Source organism: Littorina saxatilis, linkage group LG8 (genome assembly GCF_037325665.1).
Source record: "Littorina saxatilis isolate snail1 linkage group LG8, US_GU_Lsax_2.0, whole genome shotgun sequence".
Lineage (NCBI taxonomy): Eukaryota > Metazoa > Mollusca > Gastropoda > Littorinimorpha > Littorinidae > Littorina > Littorina saxatilis.
Window position 1 is genome coordinate 48,498,011 of NC_090252.1, and position 15,000 is coordinate 48,513,010.

Genomic DNA, 15,000 nt, shown 5'->3' on the forward strand with positions numbered 1-15,000 from the left:
TTTTTTTTTTTCCTAAACAATGAAAGTCGCGAGGGATTCCCAACGTGAGTTACAATAGAACATTGTGTAATTTCTTTAGTACACTTTAATGCGTTAAGACGTGTGTTGTTATGTTTTTAAACACATCACTGCGTCTGTTTACATCCCATACAGGGCCTCGACGCCTAATCTGGAAGTCTGTGGTCACTGGGTGTGTTTCGTACATCCGAGCTTGAAAGTAGTGCGATCATTTGATGTGATATTTGACAGCTTCTGTTGTAATCTGTGCTCTCACCTTATATTGAGTTCACACTGATACACTCTGAAGAACAAAATAAACAAGAAATTCCTCCGAGGTAGGAAAAACACCCCCGTTGGTCAAAGGGAAATAACCATTCTCACTGCCACCAACTGAGAAGGTTATTTCCCTTTGACCATTAATATGTTCCTCTATAAGTCCTTGTAGAATCTTAATCCACCAATAACTCCCTAACCGTGTGTTTGACTGGTCCCAATTTTTGTAAGGACCGTCTCAGGAATGTATAGAACCTGTTCACCAAGTTTGGTGACGATCAGTCCGTTTATTCTTGAGATCTATATGCGCACACAAACACACAAACACATCGACCGAAACCTATACACACCCCTATTCACGACTTTTTTCTGTGACCTTTCGGATTTCATGGGGGCTGCCATTTTGTTCTCATCTCCTCAGTGTGTTCCGGTCTGAAACCGGTTTAAAACACCACTAGGCGGAAACCCCAAAACAATGACGGCCGCCTTTTTCGAAATAACATTTTCAGAGATTGTACACAAAAACAACGCCCGAACGGAAAGACAGAATGTGTCTTTCGCTAGATTGCAAGTCAGGCTTTTCACTTTTCCGATGAAGACAACCGCTGAGAGTGAAGAAACGACGCTGTTCGACTTCAAAATCTCCAGTCGCAGACGACCTTCGCTTTCGCAGTACAGTCTATAGGCAGGTGCAATGTTACTCATTTTGATCAGCTCGTTTACGTATATTTTTTGCATTCAGATCAATTAGAATGATTGGAATCAAAGCAGGAATAACTTCGGCATGCAAATGCATTTATTTGGCGAAATCAGTACAGCAGTAAGCTAGATTTTTTCCCTTCCTCTGTTTGCGTGACTGAATTTTGTCTTCAAGAATGTACCACTTGCTTGATTTTGATTGTTTGTTCAGCTCATTGGCACGAAATGCATCTTGCAAAATATCAATTTGTTGAATGAAAACGGAATAAGTGACGTTCTAACATTTATCTGCTTGCAAAAACAATCGCAAGGATAGATCTATCTGCTTCATTGACAGACAGATTTTCATTGAATTTAAAAAGCATGACTCGGTTTGCAGGCTCTCCGATTAGATCTATCTAGTGTTTGTGTTCTTAGATTTATTGGCCAAGTGGGCTGTTTACGATCATAACACAGTGTTGGTTTGTGCTGGTGCAATCTGCAGATCAAAGGGGATTGACCACATGGTGATGCAGTGATCAATGCAACTTGTGTTCACCACTCAATGCCTTCTACCAATCTCAATGGCAAAACGAAAGGTACAGTAACATGCTTGTGATTTCACATTATGTAATGTCTCTGGCGATCAACATAGTTTTTAACTCTAGTCTAACTGATCATGCTTTTTACTATTAGTATTCAATTACATACGATATATTCTCCGCCCCAGCTCCACCCTCTCCCCATAGCACTGCCAATCAGCCTCTACACTACAGTCCAACAACTACACCTCTAAAAGCCCCCCCCCCCCCTACCCTCCGTGCAACATATGGTCATAGGGAGGGAACTTTTTTTCAGTCTCCATCAGGGCTGTCACCTAATATATGCAGACAGGTGTAACGGACGTTTTAGCAGCCACTGTACCACACATGTCATAAGGTAAATATAGGTATGTTAGTATATTTACAAACTGTTCACTCTGTTGGTTTTTCTTGCAGCATTTATTCAGAAACTCTGTAAATTGTGGCAATTACATATGCAGACGTTCAACTTATTATTGCAGAAATAGAATCAAAATTGGTTTATTAAGTATTTGAATTTTGATCATGTGATCAGAGAAACAGTTTCTTGAACAGCTAAGCTACAAGTGAAGTACAAGGACAACAACATAAACAGGTGACTGGAGACTCAGGCATTGTTTTTTTTTAAATATGCACAGCAATGTTTACTGAGGACTGGGGGGGGGGGGTGGATTTAAAGTGTTCTTTTGGCTTCCAGAGAGGTGCTACGCCTGTTAAGATGGAAATGAAATAGAATAGTTGATGGTGAGGGTTATCACAAAACAGCAAGGATAATGTTGCATGCCTGTATTTTCAGTTTGAGTTTAAAAAAAAATTAAATACTAGTTTTCTGATTAGCTATAATTCACGTGAGAATATTATAAGATGCTACCTTTTTTTAATTTTTTTTTATAAGATTAGCTCATTGAGTCTGACAGGAACATAATTGAGGAATGCTTATAATTTCTTGGCCAGCTAAAAAAAAATTAAAACCCTTGAAATGAAGTTTACGCAGGTTAGATGTGAGGATATCTTAATTGGGATAATGCATTTACCAGTAATTACAACGAGAGATTTACTTAGAAAAACTGAAGTCATTCATAAACAATAATTATGATTACAATCACAGAGTAAGGGGAAACATGGCCTTTGGTCTGGAACAGTAGCTGGAATGGTCTACTTGTCAAACCTGCCTGAATGTGCTTTTTTATTTTTGTATACCTAGTGTGAACGACGTTTAGGTATTTGCAGACTAATTATTGTATTGCTGTTGTTTGTTTGTGAGTTATGTTATGGTGTGTCCTAAATTGGTCGGAATTTGTTGTGTAACAGTATGTTCTCATTTGTAATTTGTTTCTCCATGACCCCAGAGGAACAGACTTCATATTAAAACCTTGAGACCCTGAAAATATTTGCATACTAAATTTTTTTTTTTATTGGGGATAGGCAAGCTCTTGAATTCTTCAAGCCTTGAGAAACTTTCCAGTCTGATATACATGTACCAGAAAAAAGTGTGATCCTAACAATAACATGAATAGTTAATTCAATATGTGCAGGAGCTACTTCGGCAGACCCATATGGCTAGTATCACAATGCAGGGAAGGTGAGTTCATTGATTTATGTTTTTTCCACCTTTTCTGTGTTTGATGTCAGCCGTGATTACCCAATGAGAACTTCAAAACATGTTGCTGACTTGCGAAAACCCAACCATGACATCTGATGTAGTTGTGTAGCCCATCTAGAGGATAGAACATCTAATTTCGTGATAGCATAGCAATGTTGTGTACCTGACTAAATCTCTGCACATCACAGTGAAGTCTTACTTTATGATCATATGATTCAATACCCCCCCCCCTCCCCCCGACTAAACAACGAAGAGCAGGCACTACACACTCACATAACTACCAACTCCACAATGTCATTTCAGAATCAAGCAATCAGGAGAATGAAAGGATTCACCAGTGCTCCGCCACTCGGTTGGATAGCCATCACTATGCACAACAAAATCCATTATTGAGGGTTTCTTGGTCGTTTCTGAAGCTAGGGCTTGGAAGCTTCACATACAAATATTCCTAAGAAAAATCCTTGTCCTTGAGTAAGATTCCCAGTGAATGGGGCCGAAAACAACAAAAATGAATACTATTTTTTTTTTAAATCAAAACATTGTTAAATTTGTTATCTTACTCATTGTGAAAGTCTGACCAAATCTGCGACATTGAGGCAAACAAGTTGGGGTGGGCCTTTAACTAAATACTCTGAAACCAGCAGCTGCTTTAAGTAATTGTATGTGTGTTGTCATTATGTACTGCTTGCACTAAATGCATTTTCTTTATCTCCTCAGAATCGAGCCACCCAGAGAAAGACCATTGACATGCAGGGCGCATAGTAAAACATATAGAATTATGGCGTGCAAGTCGGTCGACAGGTGCCAGCCATTATCATCATAACAAGCAATGCAGATCATAGTTCCTTATGTTTTATGTTGTGCACAAGTCCCTAGATCTGCTTTAATTTTAATGTAGAATTTCATTATCAGATAATTTGAAACATTTTGTTTAATTAAATTGTAAATACGTCCAAGTCAATTTGCAGCATTTTTTCTTTATTGTTCTTCTATATACCCTTAAAACTAACACATAGTAAAAACAAGAAATGTTTGTTCAAGGGAGATCATCTAAAGCTTTTTTTTTTTAAATCTGTAAAATTGCATAGTGACATCCTCCAAAAATAAAATGTCTTAAGAATAAAGGTATCTACACGGGTTGTCTACCTATTTCTTGATAGCTTTGCTTTTAAGTATAACTTTTTTTCTCAGAATATTTTTTTTTATAAGTTTTATTCAAGGGAGGCAATACAAAATATTTACAAAAATGTGTCCAATTGTGTGCTTACAAATATTAACATTTCTTGTAGCCCCAAGAAGTGTGTTTTGTCTTGTAACTATTGTGATTTGAGAGCTTTAGCACTGAATGCTTTGCATCCTAGTGTGAATAGCATTGTAAAGCTTGCCTCTTGCTAATTTAGAGCAGTAGAATAGAAAGCAGCCTACTCCACAATCTTCTTTCATATTCTGTGCATACTCCTTGACAAGAGAACCACGAGATTTGTTTTTATTCCGATGTTGCCTTTTCTATTCAATTAAATACTTAAATCATACGTGCAACACAAACCTTTTTTGTGTTGGTTTGTTTGTTTATTTTTATATTTTGTAAGTAGGCCTATAGACCGTACTAGAGACCAGTCTTTCACCGCCGTATGATTGATCTGGAAATCTCCGCTAAGCAGTTCAATAACATAATTAGTACATGGCTAAAGCTTTTTGCTACTCCACTCAAAATATGTCTTACTACGCACTCGTACTCTCTCCCTAACATAGCACTTGTTCATGCAAAATTGTTTGCGGATCAGTAAAATTTGCGTGAAATATTGAATTGCGAATTTTTTTAAATTTTTGTTGTTGAAAATTACGTAATCTTCAAAATAGATGAGTGTTTACTGAAGCGATAAACTATTTATACAAGTTAATAAGAATGGTTTGTAAGATCAAATACAAACCAGCAATACAACTGCTGTCGATAGATTACCCCCCTTGACTTCTCTGTCTGTTGGGTCAAACTACGCCAGACATTTCTCTTCTAGTGGCTCCATAGCATGAGATACAGGCTCCGAGGCAGAAACTGCTTCGTTCTGAACTTGAATACACCGGTTCCTCTCAGTTACATAGTCTTTTAATTCCTTCTGTCGTTTCAATGCAACAGGTAATCAAGCCTGTGAGTGTTGCATACTGTATCAAGTTCTGGTGTATTAGCGATCGAAAAGTTTACGAGGTAGTTGCAGAATCGATGTTTGTACGTACCTTTCTGGTCAGTTATCAGGAGATAAAAATTAAAAACAAATGACATGTATGCAACATAAGAGGCTAAAAGGCTAAGAAACTTGATGCCTCATCTGTCTCGGTTGCTAGTCTTCATCGTTCATACTCATAGCATATAGCAATACCATTTGTTGTGTAGAATCAATATGTTATTTTTTTCTGAAATAAAATATTCACGAAGAGGGTTCGATTCTGATCGAGTGAATATATGTGTCAAAAGCTGAATAAAACAATGCGTTTGTTTTTGACTGGTGAAGTAGAGCTGAAGCTTTTTGTGCTGGATGTAAGCTTAGTTGGTTTTATCACACATACACACACACACACACACACACACACACACACACACACACAACCCTGATGTTTGTCAAAAATGTTGCATGTTCCTGTTTCACAAATGCCTGCACAAAAGCACACGGATGTACACGTACCTACCTACATACCCGTGCAAACAATCTAGCACTGCAACACCACAGCCCCACACATTTATCCAAAAGTTGTCTGAATATCAATACTGGCAATCTTGGTATTGAACGGGGAACTCTACTTTCATGGCGTATGTGGTCTAGGTCTCATTTTATACATGCTAAACCACCCTTACAAAATAAAAAGCCACACATCGTGTAAGCTAATCGACTAAGCAAAAACCAAACACGCGAACAAACAAAAAACGAATACTTTGATTTTCAACAAACTTAATAACAGATTTAGGTAAATAATTATGCCATGCAAGGAACATTTCTATTGAATTCGGTCGATGCTTAGATCTAGAAAAACACCAGCTCACTTTGTGGGGATTTGAATAGTGCTGTTTCATGAGTTCCAGATCTAGACTGACAAGGTAGTAGAACATTTATTTTTAGCTTGCAAAATTGAACTTGCCCTGCAGTCACCTTAAGTCGAACTGCTTTCCCTGCCACCGGGTGCAGCAGTTTGGCGGGGGGAGGGCCATAGAGTCGGCAAACTGGGAGTGGAACTTGACGAAATGTCACCTAGGGCCTAGTACGATAGCTTCTCTTCGGATTGACGTACACACAGCGTCAGGGCCGCTTCAAACTTACATACGGATTACGATTCCTATCCCCAGTTTCTCATGTTGGTAACCACTGGCTATTTGTCAGATGTGTCATTCTCCCACATTTGAACGATGCTGTAGTGCGAGTCGGTCAAAATGCCCTTTAGTTGTCAAACCACGTTCTCTTTTTCCGCACAAACTGTTTTGCGTTCCGGACCGGAACACACTGAGGAGATGATCATTGACTATTTCTGATTGGACAATGATGCCAACGCCCACATGACCCTAGCTACAATGTCAAGGTCGGAAAGTCGTGAATACCGGGGGTGTAACAAGAGGATGTGTTGTTAAGGGGGGCTCACACACAGGTGGAGCAAGCGGAGCAAGGGTGGAGTAGGCTGCACCAGGCGGAGAGATGACGCTACTTCCGTTGCAGGAGTGGAGAAAGTGGTGTGTGCGGAGCGGAGCAAGGAATAGGACACGTTTCTATTTTTTGGCTCCGGTGCAGCGGTGCAGCCAATCAGCGCACTCATCACTTTCTCCGGAAATAGTAGTGTGACACTAGGTGGCATCCCAAATAACGACGGCCGCCTTTTTCGAAAGAACTTTTTCATGGATTTTACACAAGAATACCGAAACGGAAAGATAGAATGTGGTTTCCGCTAGATTTCAAGTCACGCTTTTCACTTTTCCGAGGAAGCCAACAGCTGAGTGTGAAGAAACGCTGCTGTTCAACTTCGAAATCTCCAGTCGCAGACGACCTGCGGCTTTTGCAGTACAGTCAATGCAGGTGCAATGTTACTCATTTCGATCAGCTCGTTTTCGTATATATTTTTGCATTAAGATCATGTACAATGATTGGAATCAAAGGAGGAATGACTTCGGTATGCAAATGCGTTGGTTTGGCCGAAATCAATACAGCAGTAATTAAGCTAGGTTCTTTCTCGTCAGTTTGTTTTTTGCGACTGAAGTTTGTCTTCTGAATGTACCACTTGCTTGATTTTGATTGTTTGTTCAGCTCCTCGGCACAAAATGAATGATAACGGGATAAGTGAAGTTCAAACATGTATCTGCTTGCAAAAACAATCGCAGGGACAGATCTATCTGCTTCATTGACTGACAGATTGTCATTGAATTTCCAACATAAAATGACTCGTTTGCAGACTCTCTAATTAGATCCATCGAGTGTTTGTGTTCTTAGATCCATTGGCTATGCAGGCTTTTTGCGATCATAACATTGTTTGGGTTTGTGCAGGTGCAATCTGCAGATCAGAGGAGATTGACCGCAGGGTGACGCAGTGTCAGTGATCAATGCAACTTGTGTTCGACACTCAATATTGCCTTCTACCAAACTCAAGGGCAAAACAAAAGGTACATGCTTGTGAATTCATATTATGTAATGTCTGTGAAGATTAACACCGTTTTTAGCTCTAGTCTGAGTGATCATGCTTATTAATATCCAATTCAAGTTACATACGATACATACTCCGCCCCAGCACCACCCTCACCCCATAGCATTAGCACTGCTATTCAGATACTACAGTCCAACAACTAACCCTCTAAAAGTCCCCCCCCCCCCCCCCCCCCCCACTCTCGGTGTAACATCTGTTGCTATCTGCACCTTTGTGTGGTAATGGGAAACTCGTGTTCAAATAGTTTCAGAACTGTTGATATTATAAGAGTTTTATTTACCAATGGTTCTCCCCTCCCTCCTTCATATTACACCGACACTCTCTATGCCCACCCTCCACCCCCTTCCCCCATCCCTTCCCTCTACAGGCACGTCTACTAAAGTCTCAGACGTGATAGGATTAAGAGGATGCCACAATGATCCGGGTAACTTTGCAAATAATCATACTGATATAACAGAAGAAAGTTATTCCACAGTCATTTCTACTTATACATTACAGTGTTGCAAAACAGGAATTTGTGCTAAGTTATATTTATAATCTACAAACAACAATGACCCTCCAGCCCCCCCCCCCCCCCCCCCCCCTCCTCACCTGCAACATATACATGTTCATCACTTCATGTCCAACTTTCCCAGTGGCTCTTAATCTTATGTCTATGACTGTTGATATTGAAGAGTAGAAAGTGTTTAGTTTTCAATGACTAAATTTCCCCTCACACACACACACACACACAAACACACACGCACATGCACATAGCTGTTGTCTCCTTCTCAATCTCTCTGTGTCTCTCTGTTTAATTAAAATATTTGGATCACTAACTCTTCACTGAGATTCAGTGTTATGTGTTATGTGGAGTAAGATTAGTGAATGTTGCTGCTGATTCTGTTGTTCTTACTGTTCTTCCTCCCTGCATAATCTTTTTTCTCCTTAAACAGTTTTTTTTTATTACTACAGTGCGTCTATGGAGTGTACATCAGAGATGTGATGGGACCAAAAACATTCCAAAATGAAACAGGTAACTTTTTAAACTGGTCTTCATTTTGTTTATTGAGAAGTTGGTTCACATGATACATTTCAGAGTCGTCCTTTTAAATTCGTTAAATATTGCACCAGTCACTACATCTATAGATTATCAGATTAAGTTGTCTTCTTCTGCATTATGCATATGCAATATTCATCTTTAGTACGCGCGCGCGTGTGTGTGTGTGTGTGTGTTTATTGGTTGAAGACGACACAGGCCCCTTCCCTCATTTGTTTATCTGTGTGCGAGACTTCGTGAGTCAGTTGCATAGGCAGGATAGCTAACTGAGTTGCCTGCAAGACCGTTAACGGCATTTTGCACTGTATATTTGCTGTACATTAATTTCAGCTTAGGTATGACCAATACCAAAAGTTACAATGTTGTAGGTGAAATGGTCTGTCTTTTGGGCTCTTTCCAAAAAGGATCCGAATTCGGGGATAGACTCAACCGTTTCGGGTTTTATATGGAGCCGTACACTAATTAACCCGATTTAAGCATTAAAGAATTTAAGAGTGTTAGTTTTGGAGGGTATAAACTATGTAATTCAAATGAAAATGTCAATAATAAATTTTCGTATAATTAATATACTTACCCAATTCTCATAGTTTATACCCTCCCATCCTTCCACGCTACTTAATTTCCTATGGCGTCTTTTTTTGACTCACATGCGAAGCAAAAGGGAGTCTATGTACTCACCCGAGTCGTCCGTCCGTCCGTCCGTCCGGACGTCCGTCCGTCCGTCCGTCCGGAAAACTTTAACGTTGGATATTTCTTGGACACTATTCAGTCTATCAGTACCAAATTTGGCAAGATGGTGTATGATGACAAGGCCCCAAAAAACATACATAGCATCTTGACCTTGCTTCAAGGTCAAGGTCGCAGGGGCCATAAATGTTGCCTAAAAAACAGCTATTTTTCACATTTTTCCCATTTTCTCTGAAGTTTTTGAGATTCAATACCTCACCTATATATGATATATAGGGCAAAGTAAGCCCCATCTTTTGATACCAGTTTGGTTTACCTTGCTTCAAGGTCAAGGTCACAGGAGCTCTTCAAAGTTGGATTGTATACATATTTTGAAGTGACCTTGACCCTGAACTATGGAAGATAACTGTTTCAAACTTAAAAATTATGTGGGGCACATGTTATGCTTTTATCATGAGACACATTTGGTCACATATGATCAAGGTCAAGGTCACTTAGACCCTTATGAAATGTGACCAAAATAAGGTAGTGAACCACTAAAAGTGACCATATCTCATGGTAGAAAGAGCCAATAAGCACCATTGTACTTCCTATGTCTTGAATTAACAGCTTTGTGTTGCATGACCTTGGATGACCTTGACCTTGGGTCAAGGTCACATGTATTTTGGTAGGAAAAATGTGTAAAGCATGTGAGTCGTATGGGCTTTGCCCTTCTTGTTTAGCTTGGTTACCACCCTTTCGAGGGCAGGTAATTTGAGTAGTTTTTCGACATCTAGCATATATGAGATCTTAGTCAATGCATCCCTCAGACAACCAGTTACACCGCTAATGACACATGAAGCAATAAGGTAACTATCAGATAACACTTGTATACACAAAATCCACTCGAACAAGATCAACAAAATCTTACGATCTTGTTAACTCATTGGAGACGTAATGTTTTAGTCCTTTTTTTTGGTTGAAAATGTGCTGAAAAAAGAAGATTACAGCTAGATCAAAACTCAAAAGTGTTCCAAATTACCCCTCCATTTGACCTGTGAACTCGCCACTGTGTTGACCTTTGTCATGCATAAGATATAGTTAATAATCGCCAAATATTAACTAACTAGGTCAACAGGTCAAGAAGTATTAAGCATTTTTATGGGCTGCATTTGTTTCATTTGTGTCACCCTTTATGTTTATACTTTTGCAGGCTGGTGTGGAGTTCTGATGTTGCCAGGGCGATGGAAGACACATACATAAGACATATAAACAAGCTTCCCTGTGAAGTGTTTTGATCACAAATCACCATTATTTTACACATTTATGCATATCTATTCTCAGCTCAGACTTGTGCTTTGAAATTGGATGTTTAAGTACTAGCTAAAACCCTGAATAAAGTCTTCGCAATACATGGAATGGGATCAAAAGTGTGTGTGTGTGTGTGTGTGTGTGTGTGTGTGTGTGTGTGTGTGTGTGTGTGTGTGTGTGTGTGTGTGTGTGAAAACAACATTCAAAAATGAGGGTGAGATAAAACATAAAAAAAGCTACAGCACAGATACTTTTTTGTCTAGCGTCAAGGACGGATCCAGGGGGGGGTTCCTGTCACCCCCCCCCCCCCCCCCCGGCCTGAACATGTATCTCCTCCAAGGGTGAAAATAAAATAAAAATCAATAAATCATGACAAATATTCGGAGAACGCGCCAGCTAGATTCCACATATTCTCATCTACATTTCAAAACGTCCAGACCTCCCTAGCGCCCTCAACTAATGAACCCCTAACACAATTGGGGGCCCCCCCAACCTGATACGGTCCGGCCATGAGCGTTCTATATCGTCCTCTTTAGAAACTTGTTGCGCTGTTGACACACGTACGTTTCTATTTGCAAACATCCATAAAGTAATATTTTGTTAATCATGTTTAAAACATTTCTTCTGAGTAGAGTGAAGCTAAATCAAACCACACACAAAATGAAAAAAACTAAATCTAAATCAAAGCCATATTGCGCGTAACATAAAGCAACAGTCTAACCGTCTGCAAGAGAGATTGTTAGTAGTAGATCTAAAAAAAAAAGAATGGATTCCATGGAAGCTAGTGTAACTATACACATTCAACATCTTTGAAGCTTCGGATATAACTCGATAAAACAAAAAAGAACCAAAACTTAAAACATGTCCCAACAGTTGTTAGTCCACCTCTCTCTTCACCCGACCCCCACACTCACATAGTTTGTGTCTGAAAAGCTCTAAAACGCACTGGCACACACGCACACACACTGACTTATACAGAGTCCATTTAGAAATATGTTCAGTAATTGCGATAAAAGACAAGACTTTTGTATCCTTTGGTAAACATCACGGTGTTTTTTTCCCGCCACTTCTTATCCACGTGTAAAAATATTTCCCATCAGACTGCGCGAGTGGAGAAACTACGTCATATCATAGGGGAATCCCCTACCGGAGCAGGATCGGAGCAGCCTGCTCCGGAACCGGAGCTTGTGTGTGAGAGGGCAGGTGGAGAGCGGAGCAGGATCGGAGCAGCCTGCTCCGCTTGCTCCGCCTGTGTGTGAGCCCCGCTTTAGTCTTGCAAGACTGCAACACTCCGGAGAATCAAAACATCGGCCAAACATGACGTATTTTGGAAACAAATGTTGCAATTTGTTTAGAACATTTGACGTCACGAGTTCCAAAGTCGGTCTGATGGCAAATGTGTGTCGCGCGACATTTCAGTGTGCTGTCGTTCACAAAGTTCTAGAGATCGTTTACGGTGGCCTGGCGTAAAATAAAAAACAATGTTCTTGCAGCACGTACTCATAAGGCTACAGAAAATAAGTGCCTGTTGTAGGAATTGTCGTTATCGTTCATTCTTTAACGTTCACAATCATTATTGCTTGTCGCTTTTAAATCTCACAAGCAGAAACACTCTGCCGCCAACAGAAACGTCACAGAGTTCAAGGTTTCATTTCTTAGGTGGATGCTAGTTGTAAGTGGACGCAATTTAAGCAATATCCTTTCCAGATACATGATGATAACTATAGGTGGTATAAAATTATTCTAATGTTACTGGACTGGAGATTTTGTTTCGAACCGGTGAAAATTCTCCTTTTCCTTTGAGCGCCATTGTTGTTTCCAAGCCAAGCGTTGGAAGATTCGTGCGCAGCTAAAATTAGACGTACGATGAATTTTGACTAGTTTTCACCACGAGTGCGCATGCTCAGATATTTACACAACGTTTTAGCTCTTCAAAGCGCATGCTCAGATATTTACACAATGGTTTCCTGGGTTTTTCCACAGCTTTACACCACCTTTTACTTTATATGGAAATTAAAAAATACGCGTTTGACAATAATTATAAGGAACATAAATTGCAGTCAAAGAGTGTACTAATTGTTTTTATACAACCATATGAAAAATACAAACATCCCCGGTGGCGACTCGCATAACGGAATCGGTTTTTTCGTGGTTTTGAACTTGCCGTTGTAACAGCTCAGAGCTGAGTACGTCCCGCACTTCGCTTTGTTTACATCACGTGACCACTTAAACATCCGCACAACGCAACAGTTTCACAAGAAAAACATGTGATGGGGAAGGGCTCCTAATATGGACCACTTTTTGTTTCATGCTGATAACTGGTTTGTTTTCTTTCTAAGAAGTTTCATTTTGTGTTTGGTAGTCCTTCTCTCTTTGGTTAACCGTTGGGCCTAATTAGAGTAAAATAGCTTTGATAGACATTCAGCAAAAATTAAATACAGAAAAAATCACAAATGGCCCATGGACCAGTAGAGCGGCCTTCGCGAATCACTGTAAAAAGCCCCCGATACTTCAAAATAACATGATACAACTTAGTGTGCAAGTCAGACTAATTAAAAGATGCTTTAGATTTATCCGTTTCGGGTTGATGAGAGCATTATTTGGAGCACACCAGGAAACTAAAGAAGCTTATCAAAAACAGAGTGAAAATAAGTGAAATTATCAACTTCCACGAAAAGAAAACTATTTGTTATATTTGTTTTTGAAATTTCGAGGGCTAGTTATAGGTTATTTTCAACAAGCTTCTTAATGAATTAATGAAAATAGCCTTTAGCTTTTAATTTCTTTGATTTGTTGAAGGTGGTCCATATTAGGGGACTCACACATACTTTGAGATTGTGCTACAGTGGAACCCCTCACAAGGACTCCCCTCTCTAAGGACTACCCCGCCACAACGACCCTTTTTTTTTTAACCGATGTGTTTCCTTATATAGTTGTCACCAGTGTAGCGACCACCCCGCTCTAACGTCTAAGGACCGACCTAACAGCTTGTGTAACGACTTTGTCAGACAAAGCCAAGACTCAGTCAGCGTAACGCATCACTGACAAACTAAGCAAAGGCACTAATTAACCGCTGAGAGGTGTGATGGTTGGGTGGGCTGAGTAAACATCACAAACCAATCATCGAGAAAACAAACTCACGTGACCAACACACACCGTTCAATTCAGTCAGAATAGACAGTCTTTGGACAGAAGAGCAGTGGAGATCGACATGGCGTCTACAAAGAAAATAAAATATTTAACTCTCGAAAATCGAGTGAATGTTGTGAACAGACACAAAAAGGGAGAAACTGCCATCGCGATTGCAAAAAGTCTTGATGTTGGAAAATTGTAAATTCAAAGAATTATCCAACTCCAAGAAAACATTCTGAAAAAGGTGGGGAAGTGGTGACAAGGCAGTGAACGCACTCACCATGCACTGACATCATACGATAGCAGCCACACAAACACAGCACAGAGGCAGAGGCAGGTGTGCAGATGCTTTGTGAGAATAAGCGTTGAAAACCAGTTTGAATAATTAACCAGCAGATAGAGCCGCATGTCATAATCATTCTTCTTGTCTGGCTTTATTGACTGCATGCCGATCTTGTGTCTTCAGTCGGACTGTACACAAACCGCTCTCACTGACTACCCTTAGCCCTGACAACTGATCCTTGGAAATTGTTTGGAAGAGTACACCTCTCTATTTCTCTCCAATGCTCTTCCTGCTGACTTCAGTGACACCGGACACCCCACTGAGTTTAGCCAGCTACCCCCCCCCCCCTCTCTCTCTCTCTCTCCCCAGCCATGTAGGCCTACTGTTTGGTGCTGTGGCCAGAGAGGTGTCACCGGCTAATTGAGGCCAGCTGCACTGTTCACTCAGAGCAAAACTAGTTGACTGTGTCTAACTTTTGACAAAGCAACACAACTGAAGGGTTCACAGATTAGGTAACCGACTCACTGGTCAAGGCTGCGGGGAAACAAGAGTATCTTGTCAATGAAAGAGGTTACACACAGATACGCGATGCTGAGAACGGTGGCCGATTTTTCCCTCTTTCTCGGAGGGTCTTCATCATTGCAGGGACTGCTGTAAAGAAATGCTTGCTCAGAAACTAAATCTTTTTGCATTGAAACATGCACCAGAACTGGTGGACACCATCGACAATGTCAAACATGAAATCGAAGCAGTTTGCTTG

At 40.2% G+C, this 15,000-nt stretch overlaps 1 protein-coding gene and 2 long non-coding RNA genes across 7 annotated transcripts in view; all 3 read left to right on the forward strand.

Moving 5' to 3' along the window:
* Positions 1-15,000, forward strand: part of LOC138974700 (low-density lipoprotein receptor-related protein 8-like) — a 54,299-nt gene that overhangs the window by 2,645 nt on the left and 36,654 nt on the right. The window lies entirely within an intron of this gene.
* Positions 651-4,097, forward strand: LOC138973731 (uncharacterized). 2 transcript variants are annotated; one of them, XR_011458122.1, is made up of 5 exons: positions 651-962; positions 1,457-1,550; positions 1,810-1,890; positions 3,068-3,114; positions 3,853-4,097. It is a non-coding gene; the product is annotated as an uncharacterized lncRNA (long non-coding RNA). The 2 variants fall into 2 exon arrangements; XR_011458121.1 differs by having other exon boundaries at positions 651-958.
* Positions 6,800-10,928, forward strand: LOC138973732 (uncharacterized). 4 transcript variants are annotated; one of them, XR_011458124.1, is made up of 4 exons: positions 6,800-7,187; positions 7,653-7,768; positions 8,764-8,824; positions 10,728-10,928. It is a non-coding gene; the product is annotated as an uncharacterized lncRNA (long non-coding RNA). The 4 variants fall into 4 exon arrangements; XR_011458125.1 differs by lacking the exon at positions 6,800-7,187 and adding an exon at positions 7,264-7,281; XR_011458126.1 differs by lacking the exon at positions 6,800-7,187 and adding an exon at positions 7,303-7,320.